General features: G+C 47.6%; 1 protein-coding gene across 1 annotated transcript in view; it reads right to left on the reverse strand.

The window, feature by feature from the left end:
* The window catches only part of LOC119462375 (nucleosome-remodeling factor subunit BPTF-like), a 64,578-nt gene that overhangs the window by 35,323 nt on the left and 11,835 nt on the right, over positions 1-17,420 (reverse strand).

Consider the following 17,420-nt stretch of genomic DNA (forward strand, 5'->3'; position numbering starts at 1 on the left):
TTGTCGGCTGTTTGGCTGGGCGAACGGCGCTAGCCATGGGCGATGGAACACGTCGGCTTGCACGCGCGACGGCGTCCCAAGCAGGCCGCGTCGGGCGCGTCGCAATGGGAGCGAATGTGACTGCCCATAGCCTCCCGTAGTTACAGTGTACTAGAATCTAGTACACTGTACCGTAGTTGCATTATCGGCCGCTTGGCTGGGCCGAACGGCGCTAGGCATCGGCGATGGAACGCATCGGCTTGCACGCGCGATGGCGTCCCAAGCGCGTTCCTGACGTATTCACTCAAATTACTACATATAGTACTGTCGAAACGCTCGTCTAGCTTACGGTGTGACTGTGCTGCGTCATAGCCTCCTATATTTTTTTTTAGAAAAAAAATATAGGAGGCTATGGCAGCGTGTGCCGCGTAGGCCTGGCATTTTTTTAGATGATGATAAGTGGTTCTTGAGGGAAAGGGAAAGGTTGGCGCTATCTTCTGCAGCCCTTGAGGGAGCACGGCTCAGCGCCTTTTAGATGCGAAGCATATTATGGTCGGGGCTATGTCACTCTCTCCCTACCTCCGCTGTGCGGCGTACACACCCCTACTGCGCATGCGCATCCTCCTCCCCCTCCTCTCCTTGTCTCATCTCTCCTCTAGGCATTCCTCCATTCCTCCTCTCCGACGCTCCTCTCCTCTCCGGATTGCGTAACAAATGGCAACACCTGCGGCTCCGCGCGCGATAATGCGAAGCAGCTTAGGTTAGAGGCGCGACGGTAGGCGCCCCAGAGGCACCGGCAACAATCACCAACGCCGCGCGCGTTCGGTGCGCACGCGGGCAAAACGCCGACGGCGTGGACAACAGTTCTGCGCATTGCTGGTGCTGCTGCATGTCCAAGTTCATACAGCTGATAAAACTACCTTAATTGAGTCGACCCCATGGCTGCTTCGCATACTACTCAGGGTTCCTCTACGGGAATATGGTGTAACTTTTTAAACTACTCACAATATATGGTCATCTAATTATGCTGACTGCTTTTGAGAAGTACAGATTTCATACCGTAATAAGGAGCCAAAAGCTACCAAATAAAGCAGGAAATGCGATGCGCAAGATTTTAATGATAGTGCTCATTGCAATTTTATATTCATCTTGCGATGCACAAGTTAATATTGTAAATATAATTTTAGTTATTTGTACGGTCAAAGTATAACATTAAAGAGGAGAGTGGGTCAACAATCCAAAGAATTCTATTACTGACGACAGCAGAATACGAAAAATAGGTTCCGAAGAATAGTAAACTTGGATAGTTAGTACTGGTTTGTAATTAACAACAGTGCAATAAATGGGGAATGTGAAAGGCACAACAACAGGAACATGGCACTGACTATCAACTGACGAGTTCATTTGTGTTGCTGTCCACTTTTATAGTTGACATGCTACTTCATGGTGAACGTTGTCAAAAAGATGGAACTCTCAAGATAATGTGAAAAAATACATTCAAACAAGCAAGCAACCACTTCTTCACACAGCTGTCTTCAGGGCACATTCACACTGGGGAAGGCGAAGCTTAAGCTGAAGGAAACTCCCTGCTAGTCCGCGCACTTGGCTGACTTGACGTGTACGATACAAGGTCTCTTCAATTTGGCTGCACTTTGTGCACCAATTTAGGCAGGGTAGTACTATCGCATGCATTCTTCCCGTGCCGCGCGCGCCCTTTGCATACTGCTATTTCTTTTGCGAGAGTGCATGCTCAGTTCTGGGCGAACTGACAATTGTCCTGCACTTGATCGATAGGAGCCATAGGCGCCGACTACGGGGGGGGGGGGGGGGGGCGCTCTGGGGCTCGAGCCCCCCCCCCCCCCCCGGAAATCCGAAGCCTGCCCCCCCCCCTCCCCATTTCTCGCCAAAGTGTCATCACCAGAGTTCTGTTGCCCACATCATTAAATTTTATTGTGGCTGAAAGCTTACTGCATCAGCGCGGAAGTGCACGGCTTTACATTCACACTTTCGCTTTATTTCTGCAAATCCTGACCATAGGACGACAAGCGCATTAGAAGCGCCAGCGGCGGCTACCTCATAAGCATTTTTTCTCACTTCAACGTTTTTTGTTTTTTAAATTTCGACTGGGAACACCATACACGCACATACAACATATTTAAATATATACGCAGGAATAAGTTTGTTACATTTTTTAAAGAGAAGGATTTAGCCAAGAAACAATTAATTCTAATTGTAAGGATAGGTTATGCCTGGAGAATGAATACGTTGCTCTATGTTCACTTCCAATTACCCCTGCCTTGCGCTAGCGTATTCCTTACTTGCGCCTGCAAGTTGGAATACGCTTGTAATACAGGAATAATTGGAGATCGCAGGGAGAGGCCTTCGTCCTGCAGTGGACATAAAATATAGGCTGATGATGATGATGATGTTCACTTCTCACCCGCCGCGGTGGCTCAATCAGCTAAGGCGTTGCGCTGCTGAACACGAGATCGCGGGATCGAATCCCGGCCGCGGCGGCCGTATTTCGATGGAGGCAAAATGCAAAAACGCCCGTGTGCTTGCGTTTTACTGCACGTTAAACAACCTCAGGTGATCAAAATTAATCCGGCGCCCTCCACTACGGCGTGTCTCATAAGCAGAACTGGTTTTGGCACGTAAAACCCCCAAAAGAAGAAGAATGTTCACCTCTCTTCAAATTGCTTTGCGTACTTTTTTTTTTTTACCCTGAAAAAGAAAAACCTGCAGTCTTCAGTGGCCCCTTCAGCAGAGTCTTTTATCAGCGGCGTGTGAAATGCACATGAATGTTGTGTGTCTGAGTATTGCTACTGTTTCCAGTAGGCAATGCTAACGACTCACGAAAAAAAAAACCAACCAAAAACTGTTCTAATAATTTACAACATTTATTAGGGATGGAAACATCCCCACATGCCTGCAGCGGTCATAAGTAAAAATAATTTACTCAGTAACCGAAGTGAGGCTAAGCCGGATTCACTAGCAATCAGAATCAATAGCCGCCATGCGCAGCAGCGCTTATACTCGCACTAAACATAAAAAGAAGAAAAGACAGAAAGAGGCGCAGTGTCGCCCGAACGGCAAAGCATCGATTGCAATAGAAAATTAGTAGACAGCTATATGAAGTAAGGATAGTAGTTTTATCGGCCGTATAAACTTGCAAACATTTGCTTACTAACTGAATTATCAAGCATGTTGTCAGCGCGCCCAAGCAAACATGAACACAGCACACTCGATGACCTCTGACACTAACCGTCAAAACGCTGGCGTATGAAAGTGCGGCACCAGCAGCAGCAAGCAGTGATCTTCGTACTGTCTATCGCTTCAATGGAAACTGAGCGGCAAAAACACAGCGCGTACAAAGGTATTAGCCGTCTGCGGATCGCTTTCAAAATACCGCGCGCAGATTACCGCCAAAATAAAGCGCGCGACCCGCGTATGTAGGCGCACGGACAGCCGCAATCACTACAAACTATACTCGCGGACAACTTTCTGTGGCAATGAAGGGAAAGCTACATAGGCAAAGCGCGCACAAGCGAGAGCGCTTCTGAATAGAGTCCCGCGTTTTAATCCACGTTGGTTTAGGCTGGGCACGAGAAAACATAAACAGCTTATTAGCAACAGTCAAATAAGACAGAACACACCACTAAGCGTAAAAGTTTACTTAATTTGCAGCTTTTCCCTTCCGCGTCTGGGCAAAAGCGAAACAGTCGCACGTGAAAGCTGCGTCGGTCCAGCGTCCGTTCCGGGCAACCAAAAGCACTGTCAAACGCTGCCGGACTACTCGGCGCGGTAACACATGTGCAGCATACACGCGCCCGTAGCTTTCCCTTCATTGCCACAGAAAGTTGTCCGCAAGTATAGCAGATACGCGCCGCACCGCTCCCGCGCCCGAAAAGTCATTTCTGTGTCAAATGATGAGCCCGAGCTCCTTCGCATTGAAGCCAGCACACATTGCCATGACGAAAATTAAAACGCGCATGCTAGCGCCAGCAACGAAAGTGGGTAGACACTCAGGCGTAAGAAAAAAAAATCACAGCATATCCACGAAGTGAATGATGACGAGTGGGCGAAGCACCAGGGGATCATTCGGGTAAACCACAGCTACGGACAAGAGATAAAGAGAGCGCGCGTCGGGAACGAGAGACTCCAGGTAGTTTTATCAGCTGTATAAACTTGGACATGCAGCAGCACCAGCAACGCGCACAACTGTTGTTGACGCCGTCGGCGTTTTGCCCGCGTTCGCACCGAACGCGCGCAAAGTGGAACCGGAACCGGAAGTGGACGCGGAACCGGAACGCCATCTAGTGAAGACTTCATAAAACTACAGGTGGCTACATACTACTACTACTACTACTACTACTACTACTACTACTACTACTGCTACTACTACTACTACTACAGAGGAGGGAACGACCCACACCCTAAGGAGCTTCGCCCCTAAAGGTAAGCTGCATATTCGCTTGGCATCGCTCATCGAAACAATTCGTTTTCGCGGCTCTCCGCAAAAGAAACGCGCCGACTGCGGTTTAATGTACCGCGGTGTCAAGGCGCCTGTAAACAAAGTAACTGCACCGTCTGCACGCCTGTGAGAGATCTAACGGGGCAATCATGGCCCGGTGGCACTTTGAGGGACTAGGAACAGGAGATAGAGCGTGTTATCTTATGCCACAGTCGTGCGGCAGTGCGCTCAAAGAATTAAAATAACATGACGTGTGGATGTAGTTCACAAATATAGCACCTGCATCTTCTTTTTACATGAAACGTCTTATCTGCTTTATATTTTTGTTTGATGACAATAATAATGTAGCTGCACAGATCACAAGTGTCTGGTTATTCGCGACCGATGATTATACTGTGATATTTTTGTTTGTGTTCTGCTTTTCTTTTATTTCAAAAAGAGAAAAGTTGATATCGCAGTAATGATGACATCGCAAATTGGACAGCGCAAACAAAAATATCGCAGTATAGGGGGTGCATCATCGCACAACACGATCAAAGCGGACGTGCGCGCCTGTCAATGGTGATAACTGGACGGCGCGCCCTATACCTTCAGGCTTGTTATGCTTCGGCCACGCGCTCCGCTGTTCGCATTTCTTTTCATCGTGATAGTACGTATGCCATGTGTATTCGCGTGTAGCTTGTAGACAAATGTAGGTTGATCGTCCCATATTCGTTGCCACGTGAGGGTATAAAATTCGCATGCAATTATTCGCATGCTGGTCGGCCCATATTCTGAAGAAATGTATTTCTAATTTCAAGAAGACGCATACCTTTATTGCTGCGCGCAATAAATGATATTATGGGTAGCCGAAAATATTTACAGCTCATTGCCACAGGCGGCGCCGTCGTTCAGACTTGGCAAATCCTATTTTTTTTTGTGTGAAAATTGGGTTTTTTTACCGCGGGATAATTCTTCAGGCTTCCAGAAATGGTCAAGATTCTTTTCTCTTTTTAAAAATTGAGCAGGGTTCCTACGCGCTTGACCAACTCTGAATATGAATATTATACCAAACTTTGTATGTTTATGCGAGCGTCTATTCAGAATGTTATTCATTTCCCTTGCAGACTGTTCAAAAGCAATGGAAAAATATCTGATCAGGAATCGGAAAGCCCCCGGTGAAGACTGCGAGGAGAGCCATCGCGCATCCAGCATTTCCAGTTCAGTCGCTGAAGCTCCACCGCGCGCTGATGACACTAGCACACCAAGCTCTGTGCCCAGGCAGCACATCACATGGGGCCAACTAGGGCCGATGATCGTTTTCAGCCGGCACTGGCTGGGCCGCGAAGGCCCGCCGTTGCCTCCGTAATGCCAGTGCTGGCAAAGCCACTGTAACAGACATCCAGCGCTGGCCCTGCTTTGCCGGTGAATGCCCGTTAATGGCTGGGCCGGGCGTCGCAACTGGCTATCCCGGGCCTGCTTTGCCGTAAGAGTGCCGTCATTGGCAGTACATCTGTAAACATTGGTTAAGAACGGCCGTTCAAAGCTATAGGCATAGCCACATTGTTTAGCAGTTCTGATAGACCCGTAAATATCGGCCTGTCAAACAGAACGCCATTTCAATATTACTTTTCACGCAGCATTCACTGGCCATTCCCGATTATATATGTTTACAGCATGCAATTTTTGAATTTTTCACCACGCACGCCAACTGCAACGAGATCACTCTGGTATTTTTTTTTTGTTTCTTACTAAGTTATTATGTAAGTTCTGCATATTTTTTTCGTTTTATTACAAAGGGTGTTAACTTTCGCGTAATTGTATTTATTGTGTTGAATCATTCGATCGGGCATTGTTCACAAGTGGCACAAGGGCACTCCATTGTAATGCGTCAATGCGCGCATGCCGTGTGCATTCTCGATAGGCGCAATAACAAATTCAAGGGGGTATATAATTAAAAAGCGTGTGCGCTTACATGTGCGTCGTTTAAGTAGTGTTGCAGGTAGTGAATTGCAAAATACTGCATAACTTTATGGTACAGTCATCTATACCGCTTGCCAGTAATGCCGTCGCTAGCTCACTTTCTGTAGCGGCTGTAAATTTTATTGCCAGTAAAATACAAGGCATTTTAGATGACGGCTCGCTATATACATGTGCACTGCAGAAGCCGGTCTTTCCAAAATGCGATCCATCGGCGAGATTTCTGATGCACCATCTACAGAAAAACAATGGCAGCGCTTCCAGCCTACCTGGAAAAGTACCTACAAGTCGTTATCTTACAATGTCTACAGTGACAAGGCGTTTTGCGAGACCTGTTGCACAGCATCAGAGATGAAACTGCCGCTCCTTAACACTTCCCAAGACAAGGATTCTTAGCTGGCATTTGTGAAAAATGGTTTCTCAAACTGGAAAAAGGAAATTGACAGATTTAAATCCCATGAGAGGTCTTTTTTCATAAGGAGGCATGTAATGCCGTCGTAGCTGCAAAAGGCAGCGCGAATGTGGCATATGCTTGCGCCAAAGGAAAGGCGAAAGAAATGGACGACGCCCGACAGGCTCTCCTAGCAACACTGTCGTCACTACTGTACCTGTCGACCCAAGGCTTAGCAATACGTGGCCACGAAGACAGAGAGTAATTTGAGGCAGCTGCTGGAACTCCGGGCTAATGATATTCCTTCATTGCAATCGTGGCTTTTAAGAACAAAATACGAATGGATTTCTCACCTGATATTACACGAGATGGTGCAACTCATGGCACATGACATCCTTCGTTCACTCACAGACGAAGTTCGTGCGGCAGAGCACTACGCTGTCATTATGGACGATACAGCAGACATTTCTGTCAAAGAACAACTTTCAGTTTGTTTTCGGGTGGTCACAGAAAGCCTGGAAGTAGAGGAGCTGTTCTGTGGGTTTTTCAACACGACCGACACCACAGCCACGAGCATCTTTGCTATATTGAAAGACATTCTTTGTAGATTTAATATGCCAATTGAAAAGTGCCGCGGGCAGTGCTATGATGGTGCGGCAAACATGAGAGGAAAGCACCGAGGAGCACAAGCTCTCATGCAAGAACAGGAACCTCGCGCTCTATATGTACACTGCCTAGCGCACATCCTGAATTTGGTTTTGCATGATGTCGGCCAGAAAGTAGACATGTGCCGTGATTTTCTTTACGCCGTCACTGAACTGATGAACTTCGTGACCTGCTCTCCAAAGCGCGTTGCTTCTTTTCAAGAGATTCAGGTAGAAGAGGATGTGAACTTGCGAAAATTCTGCCCGACAAGGTGGACGCTAAAGGCTTCATCACTGCGATCAGTTCTTTCAAATTATAGCAGTCTCATAACGTTTTTCTCTGAAACAGCATACGAAGAGCGAACTGAGGCCGGTGCGAAAGCCAGCGGATTTTTAAGGATGCTGTTCAAGTTTGAATCGTTTTCCATGTTGACGCTTCTGACAAAAGTGTTTTCACGAATGGAAGCACTGAATACCGCCTTACAAAAAAGAACGCTCAGGTTTGACCAAGCGCAGAAAATGGTGAAATCCGTCACTGCAAGCGTCGCTGAACTGAGGCAAAGTTTTCCCTTGGTTTGGGAGGAGGTGTTGGCAGAGGCAGAAAAGTAGGAGTTGAGGACCCGTGTGTTCCAGCTGCTAGCGAAAGAAAACTCCACACCGCTATCAAGAAGGTTCCTCAGCTCACGTGTTCACATCAGCGGAGGACATGTACCGCCAGAGCTACTACGAAGTACTTGACACTGTACTGTCCTCGTTAAGCGACAGATATCCACCTGAGATGTGGCAGCATATGTCACATATTGAGCAGTTTGCCACAGGAAAGCAAGACGAAGCATACATAACAAAGTTCTACGCTGACGACCTTGAACGAGGACGGCTGATTTTGCACAGAGACATGCTCATTGAAATCGTAAGCCAACAAAAGTCGGCCCCATTGCACACATTCGAGGACGTCGTGCAGATCTTTTCGGGGGAGAAGGGTGAACACCTGCGAAACCTTTTGCCGGAAATGGCGAAGCTAACAAAAATTGCGTTGACCATACCGGTCTCGTCAAGCACATCCGAGAGGTCCTTTACTTGTCTTCGGCGACTGAAAACGTACCTGCGGTCGACGACTGGACAAGCCCATTTGAACCATCTGGCCATTTTGCACACTCACAAAGAACTCTCCCGGAAAATCAATTTAAATAAAATTGCCGACGACTTCGTTGCTAGAACAAGTGCCCCAATGAACACATTTTCCCTCAAGGTGAAACCATCCCATCAGACAACGAAATGATGTCTTTAATATAGGAAAGAGAAAGTTGCCAACTCACAAGTTAAAGCTAACCATTTGGCTAAGAAAACAAAGCAAAAAGTTATCTCCAGGAACGAAAACGGGGTGCATGACAGGGCAAGTAGGGTGAGGCCTTTTGGGTACGCAAAGACGCTTCGTTGCGCTATTTCTAAAGCTTCCCAGTCTATGCTGTGCTTTTTCCTTATTAATATTTATTTGTCATAGGCTGCATTAGCTGCTCAAAAGCGCAATCCACGCTCTTACTACTTCCTCTCGTGCCCTTTCCCACTGTTGAGATATCGTTGTGTCTTATTTATTTATTTGTTAATATGACTGTGCATTTCTGCGCCTGATAATTTATTACTCTATAATCATTTATTCCGCCGCCGGGAAATAAATGAAACCAGTGGCATAAGGCATGCTTTGACAAGTAAATAAAGTATTGCGTCATGGAGTCACGTTGTTTTATGCTAATAATTGTAGTCATAAGTTGCGTACAGAAATTGTTATATATTGTGTATGTTTTATATATGTTATGTCTTATCTTTTGAACTGACCTTTAGTCAGGAAAATATTTCTTGACTGTGTTTTTGTATATTAAAACTTTCACAAATCGTTACATGGCTGTTTTCATTGATGTGTAGTTGTGCGACTTATAGGCACAAAACACACATATCTCCCTAACGTGAATAACTTAATCGGCTTTTCCCATGGCTCATCCGAGAGACGCGAGTCTCTTTGTGGTACGAGGGGATTCAGGTTATGAAATTGAACTATATATATATGACCGCAAGCTGGTCAGGCCCCAGCCACCCCTCCCCCTCCCCCCCCCCCCCCCCCCCGGGAAAATGAAAACTTTCCGCCTATGACAGGAGTTGCAGCTAAAATGCTGCTAGTGCACCGACATCTAGCCGAGCTTCGGGCAGTAAACGGCTGCCGACTTGCATTAGCTCGGGAGGTCCTATCTAAATACGTAAGAAAGGAGCAATCGTTTTCTCGGAAAACTCCGATATTGATGGATGGATGGATGTAAAACTTTAATGAACGTCCTGAGGTACGCGACTCAGCGCGCAGCGGGCCGCTCCCACGTTGGGACAGTCAGGCCATGCCCGACCGCCGCATCGTGGGCCCTCTGGACAGCCCATAGTTGCGCCCCGGCATCGGGGCTCTTGATAGCGTAGAGCCACTTGTCCTCATTTATTTGTTCCGTGCCTCGTAACGAGGGGCAACGCCAGAGCATATGGTCTAAGCTAGCGAAGTCATTGCAGTGCCTGCAAGAACTACTGGCATAAGTGTCGGGATAAAGCTTCTGTAATAAAGCCGGGCTGGGATACGAGCCTGTTTGCAATAATCTGAGGGTCAATGCCTACGCTCGATTTAAATTCGTGTGAGGAAGGGGAAAGTCTTTCCTGCCAAGATAAAAGTGCTGCGTAATTTCATTGTATGTTGTCGGTTGATCTCTGTTCTCCACCACTCCTGGCCGGCCGGGGAGTTTTCTCCATGGTCGCGGAAAGCGAGACCTCGCGTCTTGGAGTGGGCCAGCTCGTTGAGGTTTGTGGGGCCTCCCATGATGGATTCCATGTGAGCGGGGAACCACGTGAGAGAGTGGGTGGCGATGCTTTTGCAGTCGAGTATGCGACAGGCTTCCTTACACACGGCACCAACGCTGAAGGCGCGGATGGCTGCCCTGGAGTCGCTGAAGATGTTGGCATGTTTCTCGTTCAGGAGGGCCAAGGCAATGGCCACTTGCTCGGCCGTACCTGACGACGTGCTTCGTACCGAAGCTGCGTTAACGGTCGAACCCTTGTGGTTGATGGACACTACTGCAAAATTTTTGCTGTTGCCATATTGGGCCGCGTCAACGAAGCAGCTGCCGCCAGGGAGTTCTGTCGCCCGGCGTAGGAGCGCCAGGGCCCTGGCCTTCCTTCTTTCCACGTTGCGCTGGGGATGCATATTGCGCGGGGCGGGGGATATGATGATGTGGTCTTTCTGCTCCTTCGGAAGGCCCTGGTAGGAGTCTTTGACTTTAACCGGGGGGACGCCCATCTCTGTTAGGAGTCGTCTGCCCACCATGGTGCCGGAGAGTCTGAGAATCTGTGCCCTTTCTTGTGCTTCTGCAATTTCTTCCAGTGTATTATGAATTCCGAACTGCAGAAGTCGGTCGGTGCGTGTGTAGTTTGGTAGTGCGAGCGCGCTCTTGATCCCCCTCCTTATCATGGCATTTAGCTTGTCTCGCTCGGCCCTCTTCCACACGCGCATGGCCGCTACGTACGTGAAATGGCATAACAAGAAAGCGTGGACTAGCCTTATCAGATTCTCTTGACTCAGGCCTCTCCTTCTGTTAGCTACCCGCTTGATTAGACCGATGACGCTATCCGTCTTCTTTGCTAGTTTGTGAATGGTGATTCTATTTGTACCCGCCCCTTCGAGTGTCATTCGCAAGATTCTAATGGACGCGACTTTGGGAATCGGATCTCCGCACTTGATGTAGAGATTAATGTCGATTTCGGTGGGGGGTTTCCAGTTCTGTGGCTTGCGGCCCTTTCTAGTGGGGCTGTAGAGAAGGAGTTCCGATTTCTTTGGGGAGCACCGGAGTCCCGTGTCCGTTAGAAAGCGCTCTGTAGTGTCGACAGCTTCCTGGAGAGCAGCTTCGACTTGTCCGTCACTGCCATCCCGCGCAACAGACAGTGATTTCGTCCGCGTAGATCGTGTGACCGATGCCCTGGATCTTGCCTAGGTATCTCGAGAGGTCGAAGATTGCGATGTTGAAGAGGAGCGGTGAGATGACTGACCCCTGGGGGGTGCCTCTTCCGCTCAGCTGCATTTTCTCTGATTCCAAATCTCCAGCCTTGAGGATGGCGCATCGTTTGCCCAAGAAAGGCTTGACGAAAACATGAAAGGACGAGCCCAGGTCAAGTTTGGAGATGGCGTCGAGAACGAACTCGTGACGGATGTTATCAAAGGCCTTCTCCAGGTCCAAACCAAGGATGGATCTCGTGTCCCGAGTGCAGCGTTCCAGAATTTGGATCTTGATAAGCTTCATGGCGTCCTGGGTGGAGAGGCCTGGCCTGAAACCTATCATGTTGTGAGGGAAAATGTCGGTGGTCTCGATATACTCTCGGCAATTCTGTTATGGATGGCGTGTTCGGCCACCTTCCCTACACATGACGTCAGTGAGATGGGGCGAAGGTTGTCCAAGCTCGGCGGTTTACCGGGCTTTGTGATGAGTATGACCTTCGCCACTTTCCATTGTTCCGGTACAATTCCCTCCTCCCAAATGTGATTTATCTCATTTGTGAGAAACTCGACTGATTCGTCCTCTAGGTTTCTGAGAGACTTCTTGTTAATGTGATCCGGGCCGGGTGCCGACCTACCATTGAGGCCGTGTAGGGCGCGGCGGATTTCACTGACTTGGAAAGGCTCGTCCAGCGCGGAGTTCGGCTTCCCTTTGTATACTGGGTATGCCGCCTCATCGGCCACAGTTTTGAGTGACAGCTACTTCTTAGTTAGCGTCCTTAGCACTTCTGCTTCTGAGGACGACTTCTTGGCTTCGTGTAGCGCTTTAGCGAGGACCCTTCTCTGGTTTGATTTGGTGCCGGAGTTGTCGAGCAAGTGTTTCAGAAGATTCCACTTCCCTTCCGTGCACATCTGCCCGTCGATTGAATTGCAAATTTCGTTCCATTGCTGCCTAGACAGGGATTGGCAGTGCTCGTCTATCTGTTTGTTGATCACGGCTATCTTTTTTCTGAGCATGCGATTCAAGCATTGGCTTTTCCACCTCTCGAGGATTGATTGCTTGGCTTCGAGTAGGTGTGCTAGCCTGCTATCCATTTTGTCTGTCTGCAGATCCGTTTCTATGATTTTGGTGGTGGAGCAGACATCTTGCAGAATTAGTTTGGACCACTGGACGAGGCTCTCGGGTTTTACTCCACGGGCGGCGCGGGCCTGGCGAACCTCTCGGAATTTGTCCCAGTCAGGGACCGAGAAGGCCTTTTTTTTCTTTTCTGCTCCACTTGTAGGCTGGTGGCCCTGATGTAATGATCGCTACCGAGGTCCATGATCAGATTCGACCACACGGCTGAGCCAGCGTTTTTAACAAAGGTGAGATCCGGGACAGAGTCCCTGGTCGAGGAGGTGCCGTGTCTGGTGGGAAAGGCTGGGTCCGTCAATAGAAAAAGTCCCGCCTCTCCTGCCTCCTGCCACAGGCTTCTGCCCTTTACCGTGTCGTGCGGGTAGTTCCAAGCGTGAAAGGGGGCGTTGAAATCGCCGGCCACAACCAGTGGAGAGTTTCCGGCTAGTTTCGTTGCCCTAGTGATGATGGTTTTGAAACGTTGTCTGTGATCGCTCGGGCTGCTGTATACGTTAAGTATAAAAATGCTGGAGATGTTGGATTGACTTGGGATGACTTCGACTAGGGATGTCTCCGTCTTGCTAGGCCGGACCCCTAGATCGTGTGCGACGAAAGTGAACATGCTGCTGACTAATGTACAGATTCCTCTGCCGTCCCCACGGAGAGCAAGAGCTTTGTATCCCTTGAGTGAAACCTGATCAGTCATCGTTTCTTGCAATAATATAACATGTGGCTTTTCTTTGTGAATGCGAACAAACTGCTGCAGGGTGCATCTTTTATGGTGTAGTCCCCTGCAGTTCCACTTCCAAATCCTAAATTGAGTGTGTGGCCCCATCCTTGCTGTATAGAGCGCCTTCCGGCGTTGCTACTAGGGTCTCGAAGGAGGGAGGTCCGGGGACGTGCAGTGGTGGCGGCGTAGGTACTGACGCGCCATCCGGCAAGAAAACGGGACGTATGCGGGTCGACGACCTGATGTCCATTTCCTGCACCTTGGACTCTATTTCTGGCATTCTGTTTTCCACGCATTGAATTTTGACGTTTTGCGCGTCTATCTTCTGATCAACTACCAAAAGTCGCTGATCCTCTGCAGAGAGTCGTTCGTTAATCTTCTGGATCTCGAAGCAGATGCAATTCAACATTTCTCTAATTTCCGACTTCGCTTTAGCCTGTACATTTTCGGGCATGCTGGAAACGGCCTTTCTCTTGGCTGGGTTTCCCGGGTGCCTCGCCTCCACGACCATGGGAACGTCTGAAGGTTGGGGAGACGGGGTCCCCGAGGGGGTTGAGCTAGGGACTGGAACGGAGTGAGGTGGATTGGCATGGGAACTTCTGCGGGTTGGGGAGAGGGGGTCCCCAAGGGGGTCCCCGGTGGGGTTGAACTAGGGACTGGAACGGAGTGAGGTTGATTTGCCTTTCTGAGCTCTGCTATTTCGGCTCACATTGACTCGATTATGCTGCGCATCTTGGCATTTTCTTTCCTAAGCTGAGCTGTGTCAGACGAACCATGCTCTGGCGCCGCGCCCTCCGTTACCTTTTCGGCAGGTCGTTTTGGCAGGCCTTTTTCGATATTGATGAGAAATTTGTTTTATAAAAAATATCAGAATCTAGTGACTGTAAGAAACCATTTTTTTAATCATACTGTCAATATTATTATAAACATCGCTGAGAATTGCAAAGTTTTATGAAACGGAAGAATGAAGTTTACAATACGGCAGCCCAGCAATGAAAAGCGATAAAAACATTCTGTAAACAGCACTTTATATGCATCTAACTTTTACAGAACCTTTCTAAACATGCAAAAAGTTCACGTCAGCTGTATACTGATTCTACCAGATTTCTCCGCTTTAGGTTCTCTAACGGCTACAGTTTACATAATTGCGATATGTATTCTTGGTGCACAGTTACGATGTCGTAAACTTCTCACTTCTATTTTTCTCAGACTAAAGTCCCAAGATAAGAGCAGAAAATCTAGCGACTTTATCTCAGACATACCAAATTTCGGTAACTTTTTATACAAACATTGAGGCTTTAAATTACAATCATTAGATTATAACTTTCTCTCTCAAGTACAACCCCCTTCGTTAAAAATCGGTCCAGGGATTTTCGCAGAAAAGCATTTCTTTACTTTACATGTATTTGAATACACGGCAACGGAGTTGGCCTCGAGCTAAACCTTCCTCGTGATGGCGTTCGGTAAGCTATTAATTGGTTTCCTCAACTCCGACGGCTCGTATTTAAGACAAGGAAACAACCATACGTTAACGAAGTCGTAAGTAAGTAAAATCGTCTAGGTGCCACGGTAATTACGGGACGAACCTTTAAAAGACATCTTTCTTTGCCCGTGCTGTCAGGGCTCGTTCGCCAAAAGGAACGTCTTGTTTCAAACATTATAAATGTTTTCCTCCCTTAACACCAGTGCACACGATCATTGCCTCACGCTTGCTTTTTTTAGTGATTCGAGGAAAGGAAACAGGCACTCTTTTCTGCTACCCTGAAGGCATAATCGTAACTGTACAGTGCGAAGGTTAAACGTAGACGAGACATGTGACAAGGACAAGCGTGGTCGTTATGTCTTGTCTCGTCCACGTTTAACCTTCGCGCTCTTCACTTGCAATTATGAATCCCCAACTTGTCCAAGAAGCGGCCCTCCTAAAGGCAGCACGGGCTTCTGTTCAACTAGGCGCAACTAGCTGCAGGCGAGCAAGCGGTGTGGCCGCGTCCAAACAAGCGCCGTCTGCCGCAGAGCCCGACCTTTTGTGTGCGCGGAAAACACTGTTAAAAGCGAAACAATTCTCGAACCTCGAGGAAAAACAATTCCCGGGAGAGCTGTGGCGATCGAGAGATGACGCTAGGACCATAACGATGCCCACGAGGCGCCAAATGCGCGAGACGCGCCGAGCAGACAAAAATACTTTCTATTCATTTTGCAAATAAACAGGTAGCGCTAGTGTCGGCATTGTGATTGGAGTTCGTGCATGGTTCTTGAACTGCATTCTCACGGCATCGAACTAGTTCCGCACGTGAAGGCAAATCCAAGAGACCTACAACTTACGACGTTTTCATGAAGCGCCTGCAATGTTATCTCACATGATGCAGCAAACATTTCAGAAGACACAAAGAAATAAGTGAATGCCGTTATTTACGTGACGTTCATGGTTAATGAACGTCACGTAATCAATGTCAGTCTGCTGTTGAGAGCTACTCTGGTGAACGAATCCTATGTACCTAATATCTGCTGTCACGGCCGTAGTCTGTTCGCCTCGTCGTCTGCTACAAAAACAGCACGCCCAAGTCACATTGAAATACAATTTTCGTAACCATAGCAATCTTACATTTTTAGCTCTGTGATCACCAGAAAGCAAATTTGTGCCAAAAATTTTCATCAGCTATTAAAGAAGTTGCTTGTGTTGATATTGTAAGTGTAAAAGTGTGCTGTAACAACGCACCCCTTTCTCGTATTTGTTTGTTATAAAGCGCAGTTAGCAATATGTGGTACGCTACTCATCTGCGGGCGTGGATTGTTAAAAATAGGAAGAAATTACTCCTGTAAAAATAAAAAAAAGAACGTGCAAAACGTGTCCATCCATCGCGCAATTTTTTAAGGTGTTGCCCGTAGATATCAAAGACTGAGAGCCAATGGTTGAACGTGAAGTTTTCTCATGAAACTGTGCAGTTTCATCTCAGTCAACCATATGTGTCCACAATGTATTATGTGTGTATGCGAGACTGTGGCTCCTTTTCTGCGGGGAACTAGGAATACTTGGCTAAGCATCAAACCAATGTGCTGTCAAAAAAAGAGCAAAAAAAAAAAAAACACGAAAGGGCTTCAAAATTACTCTGCCACAGTTTAAGGCATGATTTTTTTACATAATCAAATTATTTGTAAAAAGCGCAGTTACTCATTAAAGGGTAAACGAATAACGTGAAGTTTTTTTGTAGGCCTGCCCGTTTATGTCCCCATTTTAGCGCTTCGAATCACCTCACGCGTCCTTCAGATGCACCCAAAATCGAGTTTATTTCAGCAGTACTTAAAGCACTGGATAACACAAAACATCACACAATGATTTAGAGATAGGTCTGCAGTTATCACTTTTTAGTTAAACAAAGGAACTACCGATTTCTTTGTGATAGCGTCATGCCGCAGCAGCCCCAATTTGGTCACCGCCACATTGCTCGTAAGAGTGCCCTGGACCAATCTTGGGTTTTCGTCGCAGACACTTGGTTCTTGCGAAAATTTTGGTATGGTGAATACACGTATGCCGACGTATTCCGTTACGCTGAAAATATTGGATTTGACGTTGACATGGTATCGCCTAACAACCACAGCGCGTCTGTTTGCGGCGGTATAGATACAATGACGAAGCAGCTCTTTGTCTTTATCGCTTGGCTAATACACTTACGCACTTGAAAACGTCTTACGGCAAAATTTGTTCGTGAATTTGTGAATTTGGCGCCAGGGTCTTGATTCCACCTATTCGCTCGTTGTCTGGGGCACGTGACGGACAGATTGGTAAAAATCATAATAGTGGTGGTGACAGCAACTCCCCGTGCTATTTTTTTGATGCGCTAGAGCAATGTGCCTGCGTATGCTATAGAAATGTGTAGTAAGTATGTTAATGTTTCGGTACCTATCGAGCGTTCTCTACATCATCATCATCATCATCAGCCTATATTTATGTCCACTGCAGAACGCGCAGTCGATGACTGCAGAAAACTAGGTGGAGTGTTGAAGTTCTCTACATGATCACCAGCATATATTTTTATGTCCACTGCCGGACGAAGGCCTCTCCCTGCGATCTCCAATTACCCCTGTCTTGCGCTAGCGTATTCCAACTTACGCCTGCAAA

The sequence above is a fragment of the Dermacentor silvarum genome, chromosome 8 (assembly GCF_013339745.2).
Source record: "Dermacentor silvarum isolate Dsil-2018 chromosome 8, BIME_Dsil_1.4, whole genome shotgun sequence".
Taxonomy (NCBI): Eukaryota; Metazoa; Arthropoda; class Arachnida; order Ixodida; family Ixodidae; genus Dermacentor; species Dermacentor silvarum.